General features: G+C 42.8%; 1 protein-coding gene across 3 annotated transcripts in view; it reads right to left on the bottom strand.

Annotated features, from left to right (window-relative positions):
- DNAJC1 (DnaJ heat shock protein family (Hsp40) member C1) overlaps positions 1-23,284 on the bottom strand; it is a 652,900-nt gene that overhangs the window by 63,931 nt on the left and 565,685 nt on the right. The window lies entirely within an intron of this gene.

Below are 23,284 nucleotides of genomic sequence, written 5' to 3'. Positions count from 1 at the left end.
ATGGTTGAGCCTCACTTTATCCACTCACATAACCTGAAAAGTCAGTTAACTTAATTAAATGCCTGCTGAAATAGCCAGGTCTTTATCTGTTTCTTAAAACAACCAAGGTTATCCTCTAGGCGAATCTCAACTGGAAGAGAGTTCCATAACTTAGGACCAGCCAGGGATAGAGACCTCTCTCTGACTGATCCCAAGCGCACCAATTTAGGGGATGGAATGGTTAGTAAAGCTTGGCCCATTGATCTCAAATTACGAACTGGTACATGTAAACGTAAAGAGGCATTCAGCCATTCAGAATTAGAACCATAGATGGCTTTATGGATAAGTGTAAGACACTTATACTGAACACGATACTGTACCGGGAGCCAATGAAGCTTCATCAACACAGGCGAGATGTGATCGCATCTATTTGAATTGGCCACCAATCGAGCCAATGAGTGTTCATAGTCCTGCTTGATATATTTAGTAATTTTTATAAATTTATTTTGAGTTAATATATGTTTATTGTAAATATATAGATCTCTCATATTCTATATATTGACTTAACTGCCTTGCAACACACTTAAATAGAGATATCACATGAAAAGATTATGTGATCTGCCTCCATCTGATGGGAGGGGGAGATGTACCTAATCATTCTGGACTGATGCTGCAGGATGAGAAAGAAATGGTGATTTTAAAGCTAAATGCGTATAAACCGCAATTGGGTATGAATACTATCAGAACAGTCATTAATGTATTATAGGCAGTGCCCCCCAGCCCCGGTTTCCTGCAGCAAATTTTTAAAGCTTCTGTGGAAAGTTTTAAATTCTGTGACATTTGCATGATTCTACATATATTTGCATATTTAACATACAATTTTATTTTAATTTTTTAAAATAAAGTTCTTTTCCAATATTCCTGTGTCCAGATCTTTTTTTTTTTTTTTTTTTAGAAGGAGGGGGGGAGGGATCTTAGTGATGATACTGAAAAGGGAGGAAGGGGATAAAGATAAAAGAAAAGGGATGAAGGGGATAAAGAAAGATAAAGGCGGATGGGAGAGGGAATCTCAAGCAGGAGAGGTAGAAAGACAGAGGGAGAATAGAGATGCAGGTCTGAAGGGAAGACAGGGAAACTTGGATCAGAGGGAAAAAGAATGAGTGGCAGGGAGGTAAGGCAGAGAAAGCAGACTTGCTTATCTGTAACAGGTGTTCTCAAGGACAGCAAGATGTTAGTCCTCACACATGGGTGACAATCAGATGGAGCCAGATACAGAAATGTCAGTTTCTAGAACTTTGACTAGGCACACTGAGCATGCCCTATACCATGTGTCCAAGCAGGGTCCCCCTTCAGTCTCGTAACATAGAATTACGATTTAAAAAAAAAAAAAAAATAGGAGAAACCCAAATCTGCGGGGTGGCGGGCGGGTTTTGTGAGGACTAAAATCCTGCTGTCCTCGGAGAACACCTGTTACAGGTAAACAACTTTGCGTTCTCCGAGGGCAAACAGGATGGTAGTCCTCCCAAATGGGTGAATCCCTAACTACAGGCTGCTCCCCAACACAAAAGGGAACAAACACCTAGCCAGGTGCCAACAGGCACAAAAACACCGGTGTTGTTGGTAATAGACAGGGAGACAGCCTGAACCCAAACAACGGACCCTAGGTTGGGAGAGTTGGGTTCTATACCTCAGACAGGTTCTGGAGGACAGACTGGCTGAATCTACTATCGCGTCACCATCCCTATCCAGACAGTAATGGGATGTGAATGTGAGGAGAGAACTCCATGTTGCAGCCTCGCAGATCTCCTTCTGTGGGAACTGCTTGCAAGTAGGCCACCAGCACTGCCATGGCTCTGACAGAATGAGCCTTTACATGGCCCTCAAGATGCAGTCCCACCTGGGCATAATAGAGAGATGCAATCTGCTAGCCAATTTGATAGTGTCTGTTTGGCAATGCCCAACCAATTCTTATCAAAAGAAACAAAAAGTTGGGTGGACTGTCTATGGGCTTCTGACCGCTCCAAATAGAAGGCTAAAGCTGGCTTGCAGTCCAAACTGTGCAGTGCTCATTCGCCTTGGTACGAATGGGGCCTGGGAAAGAATACTGGCAAGACGATTTGTTAAGATGGAAATCCATTACCATTTTAGGCAGAAGCTTGGAGTGCATATGCAAGGCCACCCTGTCATGATAAAACTTAGTATAAGGTGGATAAGTCACTGAGGCCTAGAGCTTGCTGACCACCACCAAAAATATAATCTTCCAGGTCAGGTACTTCAGGTCACAGGTGTGCAGTAGCTCAAAAGGAGCTTTCATCAGCTGAGCTAACACCACATTGAGGTCCCAAGACACAACGGGAGGCCTTAGGGAAGGCTTCAACTGAAGCAGGCCCCACATGAAACATACAACTATAGGCTGTACAGAGATGGGCGTACAATCTACACAGTGGTGGTATGTGCCAATTGCACTCAGAAGAACTCTGTCAGAGTTGGTTTTTAAGCCAGCTTCCAAAAGGTGTAGAATGTAATCAAGGAGTTTTTGTGGGGGGCAGGAGAACTGATCTAGGGCCTTCTGCCCACATCCACTCCAATCTCCTCCACTTCAGTCCTGAGGAATTTCTAGTGGAAGGCTTTCTAGAAGCCACCAGGACCCAAGAAACATCCTCAGAAAGATCAAGCGGTTTCAGGATTAACATTTCAACATCCAGGCTGTCAGCAACAGGACCTGGAGACTGGGATGCCACAGCCTGCCCTGATTTTGCATGATGAGATCTGGGGAAGTCCACAGATTGATCGGTTTCCAGATGGACTCCCCCCCGCAGGAGTGAAAGCTAGACCTGTCTTGGCCAATGAGCAGCTATGAGGATCAAAGTCCCTCTGTCCTCGCAAAGGTTCAAGAGAGTCTTCACCACTAAGGGAATCTGAGGATGTGTGTTCATAAGGCCCTTGCTCCAATGATGGGCCAGGGTGTCTGAGGCTATCTGACCCATATAGGGAGCAGAACCGAGGTATCTTCCTGTTGCAGGGGGATGTGAACAGATCTAAGTCCGGGCTCCCCCAGAGGTGGAATATCCGATTTGCTATCTTCTGGTCCAGAGACCACTTGTGGGATCTGAAGGCTCGCCTCAGCCTGTTTGCTATCACGTTCTCCGTCCCGGCCAGGTACATGGCCCTAACCACCATCCCACGAGATAGGGCCCACTATCAGTTCTGGATTTCTTCCTGACACAGGTGTGATCCCATGCCTCCCTGCTTGTTGACATACCACATGGCTACTTGGTTGTCTATCTGGATCAGGACAACTTTTTTGGATAACTGATCTCTGAAAGCCCATAGCATGTACCTGATCACCTGAGCTCCAGGAATTTGAGTTGACAAGAACGTTCTTGAGTGGACTGTAGGGAGATATCTCATGTTTACCACTGAATCAAATATGATTCATAATAGCCAAGAAACTCACAAGAGCCAAGCACTGTCACAGCAAAAGACTTTACCTAGGTGAACTTTAAAACTGCACTGTCTCAGTGGAAAATTAACTTTTGCCCTGATACACTGAAGAATACGTTATCAGATCTGCCTGTTTGTAAATGTCTCTCCAAACAAAAAAAAAAAGCAGAGAGAAAACAATTTAAGCCCATGGATGAGCCAAGGCAAGCAAATATCAGAAAGACCCTTGGGGGGGGGGGGGGGGGCAGTCAGAGTTGGAGGAAATGCTGACACTGGCAAAAAGCATGGCATACAGACGTGGCAATTCTCCCCTGAAGAAATGGAGAGGGGGGGGGGGGGGGGGGAGACAAGTCCTGCAACATGCCAGGACCCCTCCTGAAGTAATGGGAGGGGGAAAAAGACCTGCAATGTGGCAAAAGATCCTCCACCCACCATGAGGTTATGCATGAGATTATGCATATTCACCTGCTGGGAAGTATAAGATGGGGGGGGGGCAAAGAAGAAGAAAAGAAAAGCACAAACCATGAACACAAACCCTGGTAGAAAATCTAGAGAGCAGATCTTAAGAGCGACCCTGAAATCTGTGCCGAAGCATCTCTGAAAGCGAAAGGGGGGTCAGAAGCAAACCAGCACACCCTGCTATCAAGAAGGGAGAAGACTAGGTGTCGTCCGGAGACCAGAGAGACAAGGTGCCTGCTCAGGTGCGGGCAGTGGGACAAAATCTGAGATGTGGAGGGGCAAGGGCATGCCCAGACAGCCCACCAAGTACCAGAGCCAGAAGCAAGTCTCTTTCTGGGATCGCCTGCCTGCTCTGCCAGTACCAAGCCCAGAAAGAAAGTCCTTCCCTGCACACATTCTCCAGCTCTCCTGCTGGAGCCTGCCTTCAGAGGTGAACAGAGGCATCGCCTGAAGTTGGAATCAGGAGTAAGTTAGCCACAAGTGTTAATATATTAAACAGGCTAAGGTTTATGGCATATGTAAAATCACCCATGGTACAGAACTTACTTTAGGGAAAATTGATGCTTATTGATCAGGATGTTAGAGATAGGAATTGTTATTTTCCCAAATGCTATATCCTGCCAAATATGATAAATGAAAAGTCTATTTCTGAGGTGAATACACATTGTCCTTTCCTGATTTAGGATTGCAAGTAAGGCGGGAGGGCAGCTGGCAATGTCTTGTAGCAGAAAGATCCCTGCACCCCTGAACTTGCTTACAGGATCACAGACCCTGGGTGCCGAGCCCATCCAGTGAGCTCCCCACCCCAGGGTGGATGCATCCGTGGTTAGTACAATTTGAGTAGGGAGACTCTGAAAGGAAATCCCCTGTTCCAGATTGGAAAGTACTCACCACCAGGACAATGAGTCCCTGAGAGATGGGGTGACTCGGATGCAATCCCAGAGGCTCTGAGTGGCCTGTCACCTCAGGGTCCATTGGGCTCTGCACATATGCAAGCGTGTCAAGGGAGTGACATGGATGGTTGCAGCCAATTGGTCCAACAGCCTCAACATGTGCCAGGTTGATACCTGCTGGCTCTGTTTAACCTCTGCTGCAATGGTTGCCAAGGCGATGGCCCTCTGGTGAGGCAAAAAGGCCTTGACCTGAGATGGGACTTTGGATAGTTGAGAACAAACCCTAGAGACTCCAACACCTGAATGGTCAAGCACATGGATCTGGTGGTCCCTGCCTGAGATGTGCTCTAGACCAGTCAATTGTGCAGATATGGGAAAACGTGCACTTCCAATCTGCAGAGATGTGCTACCACCAAGGCCAGGCATTTTGTGAAGACTCATGGGGCGGAGGCAAGCCCAAACAGCAACACCTGATACTGGAAGTGCTGTTTTCCCACCATGAACCTGAGATACTGTATTTTTTGCTCCATAAGATGCACCTGACCATAAGACATACCTAGGATTCAGAGGGGGAAAATTAAAAAAAAAAAGTGGTGTGCTAAACCAGCTCTGTTCCCAGGCGTCTGTGCATCTTATGGAGCAAATTAGGGGAGTACACAATATTTTTTTTTGTCACCATTTCGTTTTCGAGTCTGGGGAGAGCCATTTCGGTCCACTCCCCAGATGAAAAAGCTTTTATCGTTCTCTTTCTGTGGGGAAAAAATAAAACAAACCCCCCCCCCATCACAACCCTTTATATTTAATTAACTACAACCCTCCAACCTCCTGACCCCCCCCCCCCAAAGACCTGCCAAAAGTCCCTGGTGGTCCAGCGGGGGTCCGGGAGCGATCTCTTGCACTTGGGCCGTCGGCTGCCAGTAATCAAAATGGCGCCAACGGCCCTTTGCCCTTACTATGTCACAAGGGTTGACCAATGGCACCGGTCCCTGAGGTGCAGGGACTATTGGAACTGGATGGGGAATTATAGGTCTCGGCACTTCCGCTGGCCTTGGCGGAGCTTCCTTGGAGGAGGAACCAGCAACGACTACCGTATCAGTAGGGGGAGGCCTCTGTGCCCCACCAGGCACCAGCGCTGTCCTGGGAACAGATGCTAGCTGGGTCGGTAATGTACAGATGAGCACACTGAGCTTCTCCAGAAGCGGTACGAGGACGGGCATCACCAGCTCCAGTGCTGTCTGTGCCACAGGACCGAAGCCCTGCAGCACCCGCTCCACTGCCAGCTGGACTCGATACTCCAGTTTTCCTTGAACATTGTCGATGTCAACACCAACTGGAAGGAAGGAGGGGTGGCCAGATTTTCCTCGGATCCCTGAGGGGGATTGGTGACTGGCATCAGGACTGATGGAGATTGTCTCAGACCCTGGACATCAATGGAGGATGTGCGCACCTCGCCATGGGTTTGCTTTGGGGGCAATGCGGCAAAAGCCAGTGCATCCCTATGCCTGGCACCGTGCATTGATGGGGACCAGTGCCGATGCTTCTTAGGCATCCCTCAATACTTGGCCAGGTTCTTCCCTGGTGCCAAGTATGAACTTGGCGTCCTCCGCCTGGAGGAGATTGACAATGCTTGGTCTCTGGTACCCCTATCCACTGGAAACCTCAGAAACCATTGGTCCTGCAGATGTTGATAGCATGGTGTCCATTGGTGTGGTTCTGAGATACATCGATGCTGATAGCTTGGACTTCCTCGACCCAAAGAGCTGATCCATCTTGATGAGTTGAAGCAGATGTCCCTTCAGGGTCATCTGGGTGCACAAGCGGCAACCCTGGACATCATGCGACGCCCCCAGGCAGTGGATGCATACCCTCATGAGCATCAATGATCGACATGGTCCTCAGGCACTGGGGGCATCAGTGAAAACTGGACGTGGCCAAGACGGGGTGAAAAAATGGCCAAAGGACCGAATGATGGCGGTGGGCATCGATGGCTGACAGGCACTGAGGCACAGTCTCCAAGGGGGGAAATCAACCGCGAAAAGAAAGTTACCCGAAATGCTGAATACCCTGAATGGGGACACTACAGGAAGGCACAGAGAGGGACCCAGCAACTGAGCGAACAAAAAGTAGTGCAAAAAGACGCAAAAACAAAGTTTTCAAAGCAGCAAAAAGCCAAGTTTTTAGAGCACAAAACCGTGAGGCTCACAATTCTGCAGAAAAAGAGACTGGCGACCCAATGTGGACACGTAGTATAGGGCATGCTGGGCATGCTCATTGTACCTAGTCAAAGCTCTAGAAACTTTGACATAAGCTTTCCATATCGGGCTCCATCTGATGATGTCACCCATGTGTTAGGACTACCATCCTGCTTGTTCTCAGAGAAAGGGGAGATCCTGGATTGGAAATGAACCTAGGATCAGGAGAGAGCAGGATGATTCAATGACACCCCTCTTTTCAACAGTTCTCTTCTTTCATATCCCTCTGTTCCCCTCATTCACAGCTTCTCCTTCTGATCATATCTTTCTCTCTGTATCCTCTCCTCTAATCCTCTCACTCATACCCCAGAGCTATTACAATTTCCTCACTCATGCCCGCAATCCCTTTGCTCACTCTCCCTCTCCTCCGATTCCTTCATTCATTCTTGCTCCATCCCCTCTTCCTTCTTTCCACACCCCCTATAATCTCTTCATTCACTCACTCTCCCTTCATCTGCACTTTCTCCAATCCCCTCATTCACTCTCACCCCATCTGCACACTTTTGCCCCATCCTTTCACCCCCCCTCTCTCCACACTCCCTCCAGTTCTCTCATTCACTTTCCCTCCTGCACAGTCTGATCCTCTCATACACTGCTGCCCCACCTCCATCCATTCTTTCACTACTATCCCCCACACCACCCCATCATGTATCTGTACTCAACTCCCACTTCATCCTCTTCCCCAGTACTTCTCCCATTCCCTTTACTGATCCAATAGGAAGAAAAGGATTAGAGCAGAAGCATACTGGGCTGCCTCCTCTTCTCTTGCTGTGGAGCCTGGCTGCTGCTTTCAACTGCTTGGCTGTGTGTTCATCCAAGCTTTTGGAACCTATAGTCAGTCTCCCGATGTGCTCTAGCTGCTCTGATAGTGTCTGTCTGCCTGTGTGTGTGTGCTGACATTGTTAATGGCAGGGCCCCTGCAGCAAGAGAGCGGAAAGCAGCCCAAATGTTCTGCGGCTGCTCTAATACTCTTCTTGACCTTAGATCAACATGCGGGGTAGGGAGGGATGGATTTATTTGTTGCTGGCAAGGTTCCCTGCAGTAAGAGAGGAGGAAGCAGCCCGACCTACTGCCATTGCTCTCTTCTTCCTGCCCTCATATCAGCATGCAGAAGAGGGGAAAGAGGGACTTAGACTGTTGCTGGCGGGGCCCCCCAGTGTCCCATGGCAATTTTTCCGATATGGGCAAAATCTGTAGGGAAGAGACGGATTTTATGGCCCATCCTACGGCTGTAGAATGGCGGGACACTGGGGATTCTGATTATAGGCCTGAAATGCAGCTACCACACATAAAAATTTATATTGATAGATATTACAAATTGATATCCAAGATAAGACTATTTATTAATATATCCCTCCAAGACTCTGAATACTTCATTTTTTGTTCACAGAAGTTAAAAATGAACATATCCATGTCCCTAACCTAGAAGACAGTCTGTTAATCATGCCCTCATTTTTTACCAACATATGGGGCAATTTATCTAACTGTACACCTCTTACCTCACACTATTTAGGCACCAAGCTAATTAGAAAAATCTGCCTAAATCTATCCACCTGTTTTGCTGCCTACCTGAGCTTTTTTCCATGAAGGCAAATCCCCTACCAGTCTGCTATTGCGACCTGAATACAGGAGATTAGTAACCGCAGAGGGAAGTAGAATCAGTTTACATCCTCTCAGGCAAGTGAATGATATTGCTTTGCAAGTACGAAATTGGAACTCTGCCTTTAATTTAGAAAACCTGCAGTTAATAATCACATTAAAGTCTGTTTTGCATGCCAGAGAGATTTCTCTTCCTGTTATTTTTACCATTTGCGTGAAGTTTGTGGTTACCAAAATCATCTGTTACAAGACAAATTAATATTTTAAATATTTTAATATAAACTAAAGATAGAGTATATGTGATCATATGTGTCTCCATTTCACAAAGATGTTGGCACTAAAGGCTTAATTTGACAAGAACATCAAGTTTACAATTAATCAAAGTATAAACTGGGTATTCCACAAAGCACAGATCCTGAAATACAGATTTTTTTGCTTGTCAAATTTAAAAAAAAAAGAAAACAGGTCAATTGTTTCTGTAAGCATTCAGGACAGGAATGAGAACTAAGCCTGAAGCTAAAAATTCAGCATGAGAAAATAGGTCAAGGAACAGATGTGTTGAGGCTGACACAGAGCGCTGTACAGGTAACCAGGTCAGCAAGCATGAACTCTGATTAGAGTAAACTGAACCTGGTTTCCTTTCACAACCAAATACTTGATGGAAACAAATCTAATTAGTACTGACGTCAACAATTAGCACAAATGATTTATGAAAGTTTGGTTACTTTTTTTTTTTTTGTTACAAATGCAGTCCAAACTTAATACTAAGCAATTTCCATATTCTTCTTTACTGTAGTTAAAATGGTTAATAAGGTATGTGTACAATTTGGAACACTGATTATCACAAATATTTATATACTCAAGCATGTTTAAAAGAAAACATGAATTTGGCAGACTGTATTAACTATTTTTTGGTAAAGGCCAATTTTATTATTGGATTGGCCAACCACATGCAATATGAACCTGTGATTTGCCATGTAGGATTTTTTTTAGCCCAGCAGTGTTCTCCTGCTCCTTAGGGCTTCCAGATCCATCAGAACCTGTCCCAACTAGGGTTATAATACTATGGCCTTCATTTGCAGCTACCCAGATTTCTCCTCCCAATTTGATTTTCCCCTCCACTTTTATAATATAGCCATTACAGTGAAGTGCTTGGAAAGGGGATATAGTTCATGGAGCCTAGAGTAAGCCCCAATCCCACCCCATAGATGCCACTGTAGTATACTGGGCAGGATATCCTCCAACAAAACAAAGGCTCTCTAGTCTTTGCTGGCCCAGTGATTAATAGCCTGATCAAGAAATCCTGATCTAGTGTTCTAAACATCAAAATCACAGAACATATAGAAAGACATGGTTTAATGGAACAAAGTCAGCATGGCTTTACCCAGGGCAAGTCTTGCCTCACAAATCTGCTTCACTTTTTTTGAAGGAGTTAATAAACATGTGGATAAAGGTGAACCGGTAGATATAGTATACTTGGATTTTCAGAAGGCGTTTGACAAAGTTCCTCATGAGAGGCTTCTAGGAAAAGTAAAAAGTCATGGGATAGGTGGCGATGTCCTTTCGTGGATTGCAAACTGGCTAAAAGACAGGAAACAGAGAGTAGGATTAAATGGGCAATTTCTCAGTGGAAGGGAGTGGACAGTGGAGTGCCTCAGGGATCTGTATTGGGACCCTTACTTTTCAATATATTTATAAATGATCTGGAAGAAATACGACGAGTGAGATAATCAAATTTGCAGATGACACAAAATTGTTCAGAGTAGTTAAATCACAAGCAGATTGTGATAAATTGCAGGAAGACCTTGTGAGACTGGAAAATTGGGCATCCAAATGGCAGATGAAATTTAATGTGGATAAGTGCAAGGTGATGCATATAGGGAAAAATAACCCATGCTATAATTACACAATGTTGGGTTCCATATTAGGTGCTACAACCCAAGAAAGAGATCTAGGTGTCATAGTGGATAACACATTGAAATAGTCGGTACAGTGTGCTGCGGCAGTCAAAAAAGCAAACAGAATGTTGGGAATTATTAGAAAGGGAATGGTGAATAAAACGGAAAATGTCATAATGCCTCTGTATCGCTCCATGGTGAGACCGCACCTTGAATACTGTGTACAATTCTGGTCGCCGCATCTCAAAAAAGATATAATTGCGATGGAGAAGGTACAGAGAAGGGCTACCAAAATGATAAGGGGAATGGAACAACTCTCCTATGAGGAAAGACTAAAGAGGTTAGGACTTTTCAGCTTGGAGAAGAGACGACTGAGGGGGGATATGATAGAGGTGTTTAAAATCATGAGAGGTCTAGAACAGGTAGATGTGAATCGGTTATTTACTCTTTCGGATAGTAGAAAGACTAGGGGGCACTCCATGAAGTTAGCATGGGGCACATTTAAAACTAATCGGAGAAAGTTCTTTTTTACTCAACGCACAATTAGACTCTGGAATTTGTTGCCAGAGGATGTGGTTAGTGCAGTTAATATAGCTGTGTTTAAAAAAGGATTGGATAAGTTCTTGGAGGAGAAGTCCATTACTTGCTATTAAGTTCACTTAGAGAATAGCCACTGCCATTAGCAATGGTTGCATGGAATGGACTTAGTTTTTGGGTACTTGCCAGGTTCTTGTGGCCTGGATTGGCCACTGTTGGGAACAGGATGCTGGGCTTGATGGACCCTTGGTCTGACCCAGTATGGCATTTTCTTATGTCTTCTTATGGTATTGAGTACAGCTGAAATTAGGAAATCAGACTGGCACACAGAGGACATTTTTTTGTCTCATACAAAAATCGGTCCTTCCAATGTTCCCAGCCCCTCACAACCTCCCAGATTGTCTCTGTGGGACAATATCCCACAGAGGAGCTACACTGTGGACTTTGGTACCCATAAGAGAAAATCTGCCAGGCCCTGAAACAAGGGCTGGGAAGAGCAGTGGTGTTAACGGGGGGAGGGCAGGGATGGGCATCAGGCTGTGAGACGGCACTGACCAGCCTGGGTGTCAGCACCAGTAATCAATGCTCCTGCTGCTTGGGGAATGTGCACATACCCAGTGACGGATTTAAGATTTTGGCACCCTTAGGCACTGTTGGTGCTGTCACCCTCTTATCCAACCTCGGGTGGGAGGAGAACAGGGAGCAGAAAGTATATAGCACAGACCTCTAGTTTCCTGTGTAGCTCAGGGGTAGATTCTGTGACAAAAATGTAAAAAATGTGAAGCAAATTGGCATATATATTACATTACACAAATAGTTTTATAGTAGAATTATAATTTATTTTATTTGTACTGAATGAAGAAAAGTGATCTTAAGTATCAGTACAGGGAGACCACCTCAGGAATAGGGTGAGGAAAGGAGGAGGTTCAGAAATGGGATGAGAATAAAGGGAGAGGAGTATGAGGAGGAGAGAAGTAGGGATGGGAAAGATTAAGAATCTGGGATAAGGAAAATGAGCCAGAGGAAGGGAGGTTCTTGAATTGAGGAAGGGGAGGGGGTAGGTTCCAGGATCTGGGGAATAGGGAGAGGTAGGAAGGAAGGAAAGGAGATTCTAGAATCTGGGGGACAGAATCCAAGATCAGTGAATTACAGTGGGTGGGGAGGAGAGGAGGGATGGGTCCCTACCATGCTCCAGTCTTGTACCTCCTTTCACCCTCTAACATCCCACTGAATATAATATATACATTACTTGGCACAAAACTCTACTCTCTCACACACACAAATGCTGTTCCCTACCCTTGTTTCCCACTTCTCTCACACAGAGACATAGGCTCCGCAGCAGACTCCCCCTCTCATCCCCAACCTCTCTTCCCACCCCTCCAATGATCTCAACTTAGTCCCTTCTAATCTCCCCAAAAGGATCCCCTTTCCTCTGTTACAGGCTCACCCCCCCCACCCCCTTCCTGTTCCCTGCATGCTGCCGGGAGGAGAGGGGCTGGATAAGAAAACAGAGAGCTTTTCTCTGCTGATTGAGATTCAGCATAGCTGAAAAGGCAGCAAATCTTCAGCCTGCTTGTTGCCCTCCCCCTGATTTTTGCCACCCTAGGCACAGGCCTAGAGTGCCTATTGGCAAATCCAGGCCTGCACATACCTTGGAAATCTGACCTCTTCCCCTTTTGTTCCTTGCAGGCTGCCTGGGAAGAGGAGAAATAACAGGACAGGAGAGGCTAGATTAGGGAGCTGAAGAGTTCTTCCTTTTTTTGATCTGCTGTATCCACTCCAAACTCACTCCCTCCCCTCCACAGGGAACAGGAGGGGAAGGGGAGCAACAGAAAGTCAGAGTGGTTCTTCTCTTGTGTATTCAGAATGTTTCACCTCAGCCCCAACATCTCCACTCCTGTTCCATGCAGGCTGCCTGGGAGGGAAGCGGCTGAAGAAAGAAAAGGGGTGTTTTCTGTTGAGTGACATTCTTGCATTAGCCTTGTGTGTCTGCCTAACTAGGGAGTCAGCACAGGGATCGGGGGAAGGCAGAGCATGCTGGGATCAGGCTTAGGTATAGAAATTCCCTGTATGATGTGGAAATGTATACCTGTGGGGGTATACTACCATCCACCTGGCCAGGATGAAGACAAACAATGAAATGCTAATAGAAATTAGGCAAGCAAACAAATATATTTCATTTACTCCAATATTGACTGAGTAAATATCTCATTGGGAAGAGGTAAAGTTTCTAAATGCTAGGGAGGTTAAAGTTTTTAAGTGCTATAAATGACTACCTCATGGAGCATTTGGTTCTGAAACAGACAAGAGATGGGAATACTCTAGATCTAATCCTCACCACGATGTAGGCTCTGGTGCCAGCGGTATTGGTGATAGGACCTCTTGGCAACAGTGATTACAATCCAATCAAATTTTATATAATCACTAAAGGGAGGACATTAAAGAAAACTACTGCAGTAGCATTTAACTTTAAATAAGGAGACTATGATAAAATGAGGACATTAGAAAAAAAGACTAAAAGGAGCAGTTGCAAAGGTTAACAGCTTGCAGGAGGCATGGATGTTTATAACAGCATCTTGGAAGCCCAGACTAAATGTATTCTAAGAATTCAAAAAGATATAAAAACCACCAAATGACTTTCAGCATGGTTAAACAGCGGTGAGAGAGGCTATTAAAGCCAAAAAACATCTTTCAAAAAATGGAAGGTGGATCCAAATAACGAAAATAGGAAAGGGAATAAGCACTGGTAGGTTTGATGTAAAGCATTAACAAGGCAGGCCAAAAGAGAATTTAAAAAGTTTGTTTTGCATTTTTGCCTCTCTGGAAAGGTTCTTTTCAAAGTCTATTTAAATAAATAAATAAATAAATATTTAAATAAATTAAAATAAATATTTAAATAAATAAATAAATAAAGCAAGCTTCTCTCGGACCTCTCTCAACCACAGACACACTCCAGCAAGCTTCTCTTGGACCTCTCTCAACCACAGACACCCTCCAGCAAGCTTCACTTTGACCCAAATCCCTAACCTACTGACTAACTTCAGGACTACTATTTTTTTCTTCTCCTCCTTTCTTCAGTGGCTTTCCTTATCTGACCACGCTGCTATCAAAGACTTCCTGCTCGTCTAAAGCCTTTCAATTTCTGGACCTACAGCAATAAAAGAGCTTGCCCCTACTTCTCGCCTATTCACTCAGTACCATTAAATAATGCACCAATCAGAAATGTTATCTCGCCACATTCCCACTATCAAACACTTCAACGTGAATTATAAACCGGCTAGATTTCTCCATCACTCCTCATTAACCAGAACATTAACACCTATTATGGTAGCACCTATCACTCAAATGTTAGGTCTAATAACTTTCTCCATCCTTCTATTAAATACACAATCTCTTCTAAAAAAGATCACCCTACTAAACGATATCCTCACAGATGAAAAGCCAGACATATGTGCGATCACTGAATCATGGCTAAAAGACACTGACACAGCCATAATAAATCAACTTCCCACTGACACTTACAATGTTTTCTCCATTCCAAGGATCAAAAAGAAAGGTGGAGGTATTCTCCTGGCTGCCAAAAACAAATTTAACCTTACAGTTCAAACTACTTCCCCTTCCTCCAAAATGGAGACTGGCCTTTTCAAATCTAAGGATCTTCAAATTTGCCTGATCTACTCCCCCCCCCAGCATACTTGAGAATAACCCATCTCTACTAACTGAATTTATTATCAAAAACCTTGATATTCACCTCCCAACAATTATTCTGGGGGATTTGAACCTACACTTTGATCGCATCCCTCTAACCCCAGCCTGTGAAACTTTACTGACCTCTCTTAATGCTCTAGGCTTTCAACAAGCTGTGACTAACCCGACTCATAAAGCTGGTCATACCCTTGATGTCATGTTTACTAACTCCCATATTGATACAAAACCTCCCCTCTGCACTCCCATTCCTTGGTCGGACCACTTTCGGATTGACACCTGCTGTACAATAAAACAATTACCATATAATGTTCACAGCAAAAAAACCATCTACTTCCGAAAACAAGGTCAAACAGATGAAATTAATAATGTGATATCAGAAGATCTCAAAAATTTAGATCTCACAGATGCTGAAACAGCTACCTCTTCTTGGTTTAAAATTACTAGTAACATAGCAGAGAAACTCTGTCCTATTCAATCCAAGGAAATCAATTCCGAAAAAATAATAAGGAAAAAACCTTGGTATACTCCCGAACTTAAAGCTATGAAAACGGAGCTACGTAAGACAGAAAAAAATGGCGCAGAAACCAAAATTCCACGACTTTATTAAAATTCAAATCATTACTACACAAATATCGCCAAGCCACCGACAAAACAAAAAAAGATTTTTATGCTTCCAGAATTCATCAATATCAATTCAACCCTCAAGCACTTTTCCAATATGTCAAAAGCCTTGTTACTGCTCCAACTCACAACAATCTAAACAACAATGATGATTCAAAATGTGAGGAACTAGCTACATTCTTTTATAACAAAATACATTCTATTTTAACGCGATTTAATTCATTTCCTGCTCCTTTACACACCAACCAAGCTACATCAGCCACTCAAGATAAATTTGAAACAAAGCTATCTAATCTTGAGATTACTACTGGTATTGAAGTTGAGTCAATTCTAAAGAAAATGAAACCAGCTTTCCACCCCACCGACATATTACCTACTAAGACTCTTCTTACAATACGTTCTACAATAGCAAAACCTATTGCAAAGATTCTTAACAAATCCATCACCACAGGCAAAGTTCCTTCTATACTTAAACATGCTATCATTACTCCAATGATAAAAAAATCTAACCTAGATTCATCTGATCCAGCAAACTTTCGTCCAGTATCAAACCTTCCCTTCCTCTCAAAGATTATGGAAAGAGTCATCAACAAACAACTAACTGATTATTTAGATGATCATCAAATACTCTTTCCATCTCAATATGGGTTCAGAAAGTACCACAGCACGGAAACACTTTTGATATCACTTTCTGAGGTGCTACTAAAAGCTTTAGATGCTGGCAAATCATACCTCATCGCCCTTCTTGATATATCAGCTGCTTTCGACACGGTAAACCACAACACTCTTATTACCCGTCTATCTGAAATAGGTATCTCGGGATCGGCTTTACTATGGTTTCAGTCATTCCTGAGCAATAGAACATACAGCGTTAGATGTGGACGAAGTGAATCCAAGCCAAGAAACCTCTCTCAAGGAGTCCCCCAAGGATCTTCTCTCTCCTCCACATTGTTCAATGTTTACCTTACACCGCTATGCCGGCTACTCTCTAAATTGGGTCTTCAACACTTCATCTACGCAGATGATGTTCAAATACTCATACCTATAACCAGCACAATCACAAATGCACTGAGTACCTGGAAGGTAGCTTTATTAGAAATTAAAACAATCCTCACAGACAACCAATTGGCTATAAATACCAATAAAACTGAACTTATCATAATTTCACCTCCAAAAAATACAATACTGATCAACTCTGATATTGCTCAAAACAACTCCACTATTTCACAACAAGTACGCAGCCTTGGTATCATCATTGACAGCAATCTCACGTTTAAAAAATTCATCGCGGATACGGTAAAAAATGGTTTCTTTAAGCTATTTACGCTTAAACGGATTAAATCTCTATTATACCAATATGATTTCCGCACAGTTTTACAAGCAACTATTTTATCAAAGATTGATTACTGCAATGCTCTGTTACTGGGTCTACCCAAAGCCACCATTCAACCTTTGCAAATGCTGCAAAATGATGTTGCCTGCATTATCACCGACACAAGCCGCCATGATCACATCACTCCAGCTCTTCAGTCTTTGCACTGGCTACCTGTGGCTTACAGGATAATTTATAAATCTATGTCGCTGATACACAAAGCCATTCAAAACAGAGAAATGCTCTGGTTTACAGATCAACTACAATTCAAAACGTCTTCCCGCCCAACGAGATTCCAGAATTTAGCCAAACTAAATATCCCAGCACCCAATCTGACTAAATTCTCTAGTACAAAAGAACGATCTTTCATCATTGCTGGATCAACAATATGGAACACCATGCCCTCTGAATTACGCCAGGAACTCTGTCACAAAAAATTTAAACAAAACCTTAAAACCTGGCTATTTAAAAAAGCCTACTATCAATGATCTGAATCCTCAACTACTCTTCCTAACTGCCACAATCTCTCATATATTGCTGATATTCTATTAATATAAAGTTATATACTGTATTGTTTTTTCGTTTAGTTAACTTGTTATATTGTAAAGCGCAATGCTGAATTACTGTTTGAATGTAAACCGAGGTGATGTTATTTACGTACCCCAGTATAGAAAAATCTATAAATAAATAAATAAATAAGAAGACTGTGAGGGAGTTGGCTGGATCACAAGATGACTGAGGGGTTTTTTAAGGGGCGCTCAGGAAAGACAAGGTTTTGTTCTCTCTGCCACCCTTTTCAACATTTATCTATCCCCCTGTCAGTTATTGTCATGTTTAGGCATAAATTACAAAATTTACACTGACATTCACTTCTTCATCCCATACAAATCCTCATGGCCTGATACCCTTGCCCTAGTCTCATAATGCATAAATTCTGTTAAACATTGGTTATCGCATAATAGATTGAAATTTAACATCTCCAAAACCAAAATCACGTTTCGTTTGAGCATCAAATCCTCTTCCTATACTATTCCCATCTTGTTGGTCTTCCAGGGACACAACATTCCAATTATCCACAAAGCTAGAAATCTAGGTATTATGATTGATTCGTGTTTGTCAATGCAACATCATGCTTCTACTATTTTTAATCTTCCTTTTATATGTTGCATTTACTGAAATATCTAAAACCCTTCCTTGAAACCCATGAATTTTGATTAATTTTACAATCACTAATCCTGAACAATTTGGATTATTGTAATTCTCTATACAACTCACCCTTTACAAATAGTTCAGAATTGGGCTGCACTGCTTTTAACTGGTACCCATCAACGAGATCATATCACTCCTACATTGATCTCTCTTCACTGGCTTCCAACTGTATACCGTATTCAGTATAAGGTTCTAAATGCTCATATTCAAAGTTCTATATAACGATGTATCTAGTTGGTTAAGCATCTCTCCGGATTTACAGACCTATCAGACAGATAAGATCAACTAACAAAAATCTACTTGAAGTCCCAGATTTGAAAGTGGCGATATTTGATATCACCCAAAACAGAGTCTTCTCCGTAGCTGTAGCTAAACTCTGGAACTCTCTATCAGACTTCCTATGGACTCCTGAATGGTATTATCCCATTCTTCCAGCAAACGTCCTTAAGCTATGAACTTAGTATCTATCTTAGGCTTCCTAGCTTTGATGGCTTTCTTTAAGAATTTTATTTTCCAAGGATGAATTTTGTAGTCTTTATTTTTGTTTGATTTCTGATTATGTACACTTTTATGTGAACCTCGGACATTATACAATAGAATGTGGTATACAAGCCTTTTAAATAATTTCTTTGTTTCGGTCTTTATTCAGGATGATGTTGGAGAGAATGACAAAAATATTTTTTAGTGATGATTCAGAGCAACCCAATCAAATTGCAGTGAATCGGGATTATGTAATAGAGCAAACTGACGAATTAGAGTAACAAAACGTTGTGACCAGATAGTATACCCCCCCTGAGTTCTGAAAAAACTCAAAAATGAAACTGCAGATTTATTACAGGTTATCTCTAACTTCTCATTCAAATCAGGCATGGTTCCTGAGGCTTGAAGGGTGGCTAATGTAACACCTATTTTTTAAATGGGCTTCAGGGATGATCTGGGAAACTACAGACCAGAATAAAATTACTTTGGGCAGAGCTAATACAGATTTAGCAAAGGGATGTCTTGACTCATAAATCTGTTATATTTTTTAAAAGGGTTAACAAAAATGTGGAGAAGGTGAGTTGGTTGATAAAGTTTGTCAAATGCCTTCTCAAAATTCAGATATTGCCTCTCATGAGAAACTCATTAGGAAATTAAAAAATCATTGGCTAGGAGGCAAAATCTTATTGGGATTGGTTATTGGCTAAAGGATAGGAAAGAGTAGGTCTGAGTGGAGAAAGGTAAATAGTGGCATGCCCCAGGAATTATATATTGAAACAAGTGGTTATCAATCTCTCTCTCAATCTCTCTCTATATATATGAAAGGCTTGTGTGGGTCAGTTAGTCACACTGTTGTGTGTTTGGCCACCAGGTAGCACTTGAAACAGTGTACTGTGCAAAGACAGTCTGGTCTAATAGCCTGAGACAGGTCTTTACATTCATATATACACACACAGATACATACACACACACATAGGCACAGGCAAAGACACACACAGGAAGGCACATGTACACATAGGCAGAAATATAGACACACGAACACATAGGCTCCCAAACACACACACACACAGGTAAAGATACACACAGAGAGGCGAATACACACAGGTATATACACAGGCAAAGATATACTTGACTAGACATTCTGCCTAGTCTCAGCATATATTTTCCTTCTAGTTATGCTGTCCTTTTTCTTCCCAGCTACACTAGCCCCCCAAGTTCTATCTCCCTGTTATATGTAACTTTTTACTTCTTGCTTTCTTGTTATATGGTTATTTAGTTAGTCCCTATGTTCCATGTAAACCGATTTGATATGAATCTTTTTCATGAATGTCTGTATAGAAAAGTGTTAAATAAATAAACTCATATATGCTCCCCCAAATACACATACACATATATGTGCCCCCCACCCCTCTATACAAACAGATGTAGATACTCAAACAGGGTGTTATAGACCAGACTACCTGAGCAATGCCAGACACTTTTTGCTAGTATATTTATAAATGATTCTGGAAAAAGGAGCAATGAGTGAGATGATCAAATTTGCAGATTTTGAGGAATTGCCAAAAAGACATTGTGAGACTAGGTGATTGGGAGTCTAAATGGTAGATGAAATTTATTATGGACAAGTACAAAGTGATGCGCCCAAACTATAAATATACAATACTGATTCCATATTAGGCATCACCACCCAGGAAAAAGATCTTGGAATCATTGTGTATAATACTTTGAAAATGGTTAAAAAAGCAAATAGAATGTTAGATAGGAAAGAAATGTTAAAAAACCGAGGATATCATAATGCCTCTATCAATCCATGGTGTGATTGCATCTAGAGTACTGTGTGTGGTTCTGGTAGCTCATCTCAAAAAACGATATAACAGAAAAGGTATAGAGAAAGGTGACACAATTGATAAAGGGGATGGAATGGCTTGGCTTCCCTAAGAGGAAAGGTTAAACAGGTTAGGGATCTTTAGCCTGGAGAAGCAATGGCTGAGAAGAGATATGAAAGAGCTCTATAAAATCATGAATGGGGTGAAATGGGTAAATAGGGAACTGTTATTTATCCTTTCCAGTAGTACTAGGAGTAAGGGATATTCCATGAAGATAATAGGTAGCACATTCAAAACAAACTGGAGAAAGTATTGTTTTCATTCTGCGCACAAACTGTGGAATTTGTTAACAGAGTATGGTCCTGACCATTAGCTACAGTAAGTCAACCCCTATTCTGTGAAAGTTTGCTCAGGCCAAGAACACAGCTAATGTATCCCTGTCAGATTTTCTGTAGGGGGTCTCAGACTGTTAGCCGCAACAGAGTTACTGCAGGATGAGTCTCTGTGAGTGAACAAGCTGCAATTCTCACTAGTAGCATCTATGCCACCTTTAGCTCTTCCATCACCGGTTGCTACTCCCATCCCTTTGCAGACCATTGCTGCACTACATCTGCCCCTATCACCCTGGTATGAGGGTAACCCTAAGACCAGCAGGGGTTTAAATCAATCAATACTTGGTCACTTTGAGCATCAGCCAGCCAGCTTCATATCAGAAGAAACCAAAGTGGCTTTTATAATCTTCCTACTCTCAGGCCAGGCCCTGTCATTAGCCTCTCCCTTATGGGAGATAAACTATTCCAATCGTTAGTCACCATGGAATTTAGTTCACTTCAAAGTTTTGGCTGATCCTCTGTAAACAGTTGGAAGTGATGCTAGACCTTCCCTCTGCTTACCATCCTCAGTCTTATGGCAAGACAGAAAGGGTTAATCAAATTCTAGAGGGCTTTCTCAGAGCCTATGTGTCGACTAGGCAGGATGGCTGGGTGCAACTACTTCCATGAACTGAATTCTGTTACAACCAACCATGTCAGTGAATCTTTGGGATCTTCTCCATTCTACATCATGTATGGGCCACACCCGAAACTACCTCTTCCTCTCCGTGTGTCCATAGACATTCCGGCAGTGTACAGTCTTTCTCCCAGCCTACCAGAGATCCTTCTCAAGGAGGCAGCTGACCACTTCAGGAAGAATGCTGATAAAGTGTTGACCCATTCCACAATTTGTTCCTGGGGACAAGGTCTAGCTCAGCACAAGGAACATCTTTTATATGAAGGCTAAAGGTGCCTTCATATACATTTGTCTCTAGGTTCATTGGACCTTATCAGGTCAAACAGCAAACACAGTGACTTATCAACTCAAGATTCCCCACGTCTCTTCACATTTATAAACCATTCCATATCTCTCTGCTCAAACTTCTGACCCTAAATAAATACTCTAAGAAAATCACTTCCCCCCCCCCCCCGTCTCTGCTGACTCTGAAATGCAGTTTGAGATAAACATAATCACTGACTCCAAAACAGTGAGAAAAACTATTATTTAGTGGACTGGAAGGGTTACTGTCCCAAGGAAAGAGTTACATCATCTCTTTCCTCACAAGCCCAAGAACAGATAGCCTGAAGGGGCCCATGGGAGGGGTAATGTAATATGCTGCTGACCGCAAGGTGCTGCACAGCGGTCAGCATTTCATTCCTCAAGGTACCAAGTTCAGCATAGTTCCTGGTGTCCTGATTGTCTGATGCAATCTGCAGTTCTGTTTAAGGGTCCTCACCAATTCAGCAGTTTTATAGGTCCAGAGCACAGGATTTCCTGATGGTGTACTCTGACATCATCACTGCTTTCTTATAAAAGAAGCTCAGTCCTCTCAGCCAATGCATGAACAAGCAGCTTGGCTCTGTGTTTTCCTGTGCTTTTGCTGCCTCTCTCCTGAGACCCGGCTTGATTCCTGACGCTGTCTTGTTTGCGGCCTGCCCTGACCATTGTTTGCCTTTCACTTTGCATGAACTCTGTCTGCCCTGACCTGTTGCCCACCTCTTGTCTGCGATTGAACTCCACCTGAACTCACCTTGCCCTACTTCCTGATGTTGCAAACTCTGTCTGCCTTGATCCTGTATGTCTGACCTTGCTTCTGCCTCCTGATTCTGTTCTGATGCCTTGGTCCTGACTGTCAGCTGCTGTGAGTTTACTCTTACTCCATGACATCTGTTGAGCCCTCCTCATGCTGCACCTCACCACCTGTAACTTTCAGTCCTGCTGTTTTCTCCCTCCAGCAGCTGGCCTAAAATATGACCTCATTCCCTAGAATGGCTCTCCTTATCAACAATGCCCTTGCTGCTACTGCCCAGTAGAAACACTGTGTTGCTGCATGGCATCAATACATCCCTTTTACCTGAGGGGTTGGGCAGTGTGATGTAATGAGGCCATAGTAAAAATAGAAAAATTCAGATATGTTTTTTTTTCCTGGACTAAATATTGCTAGGAGAAGGATGGAGATGGAGTGGGGGAGGAGTCACGCATAAATGGAATTATTGGTCCCCAGAGACCTATGCACACCACTGGGAGAGGGAAGATGGGGAAGGGATGAAAACAAGATTGTAATTCTACAGATAAAACACTTTGTAAAGATAACAAATATCATAAGGTGTTTCTTCTATTCTGTGTCTATGGGAAAACTTCTCCACACACATCTGGACCAAAATGTTTTATGTTTGGTTGTCAGCAACTTCATTACTATTCTCATATAAAGACATTTACAGCTTTACATGAGCAAACTTATGATTTCTAATCTTCACCTAACCACACTACTCCAAACAGAATTTAGATATGTGATACTGAAGAAAAAAGTCACACATTATTTCTAATGCTGTCAATTTAAATACTGTCAAAATTATATTGAAAATAGCAGATTTTATATCTATTTGATTTTTCTATATGGAAATCTAGTACTGTAATATCTCTGCTGTCTTTCCAAATATGGAACAATTAATAATATTTAAATTAAAACCTTATT

This window comes from Rhinatrema bivittatum, chromosome 2, assembly GCF_901001135.1.
Source record: "Rhinatrema bivittatum chromosome 2, aRhiBiv1.1, whole genome shotgun sequence".
NCBI classification, from domain to species: Eukaryota; Metazoa; Chordata; class Amphibia; order Gymnophiona; family Rhinatrematidae; genus Rhinatrema; species Rhinatrema bivittatum.
The sequence above is the reverse complement of the archived record's forward strand: the minus strand, read 5'-3'. Positions and strand labels throughout refer to the sequence as shown.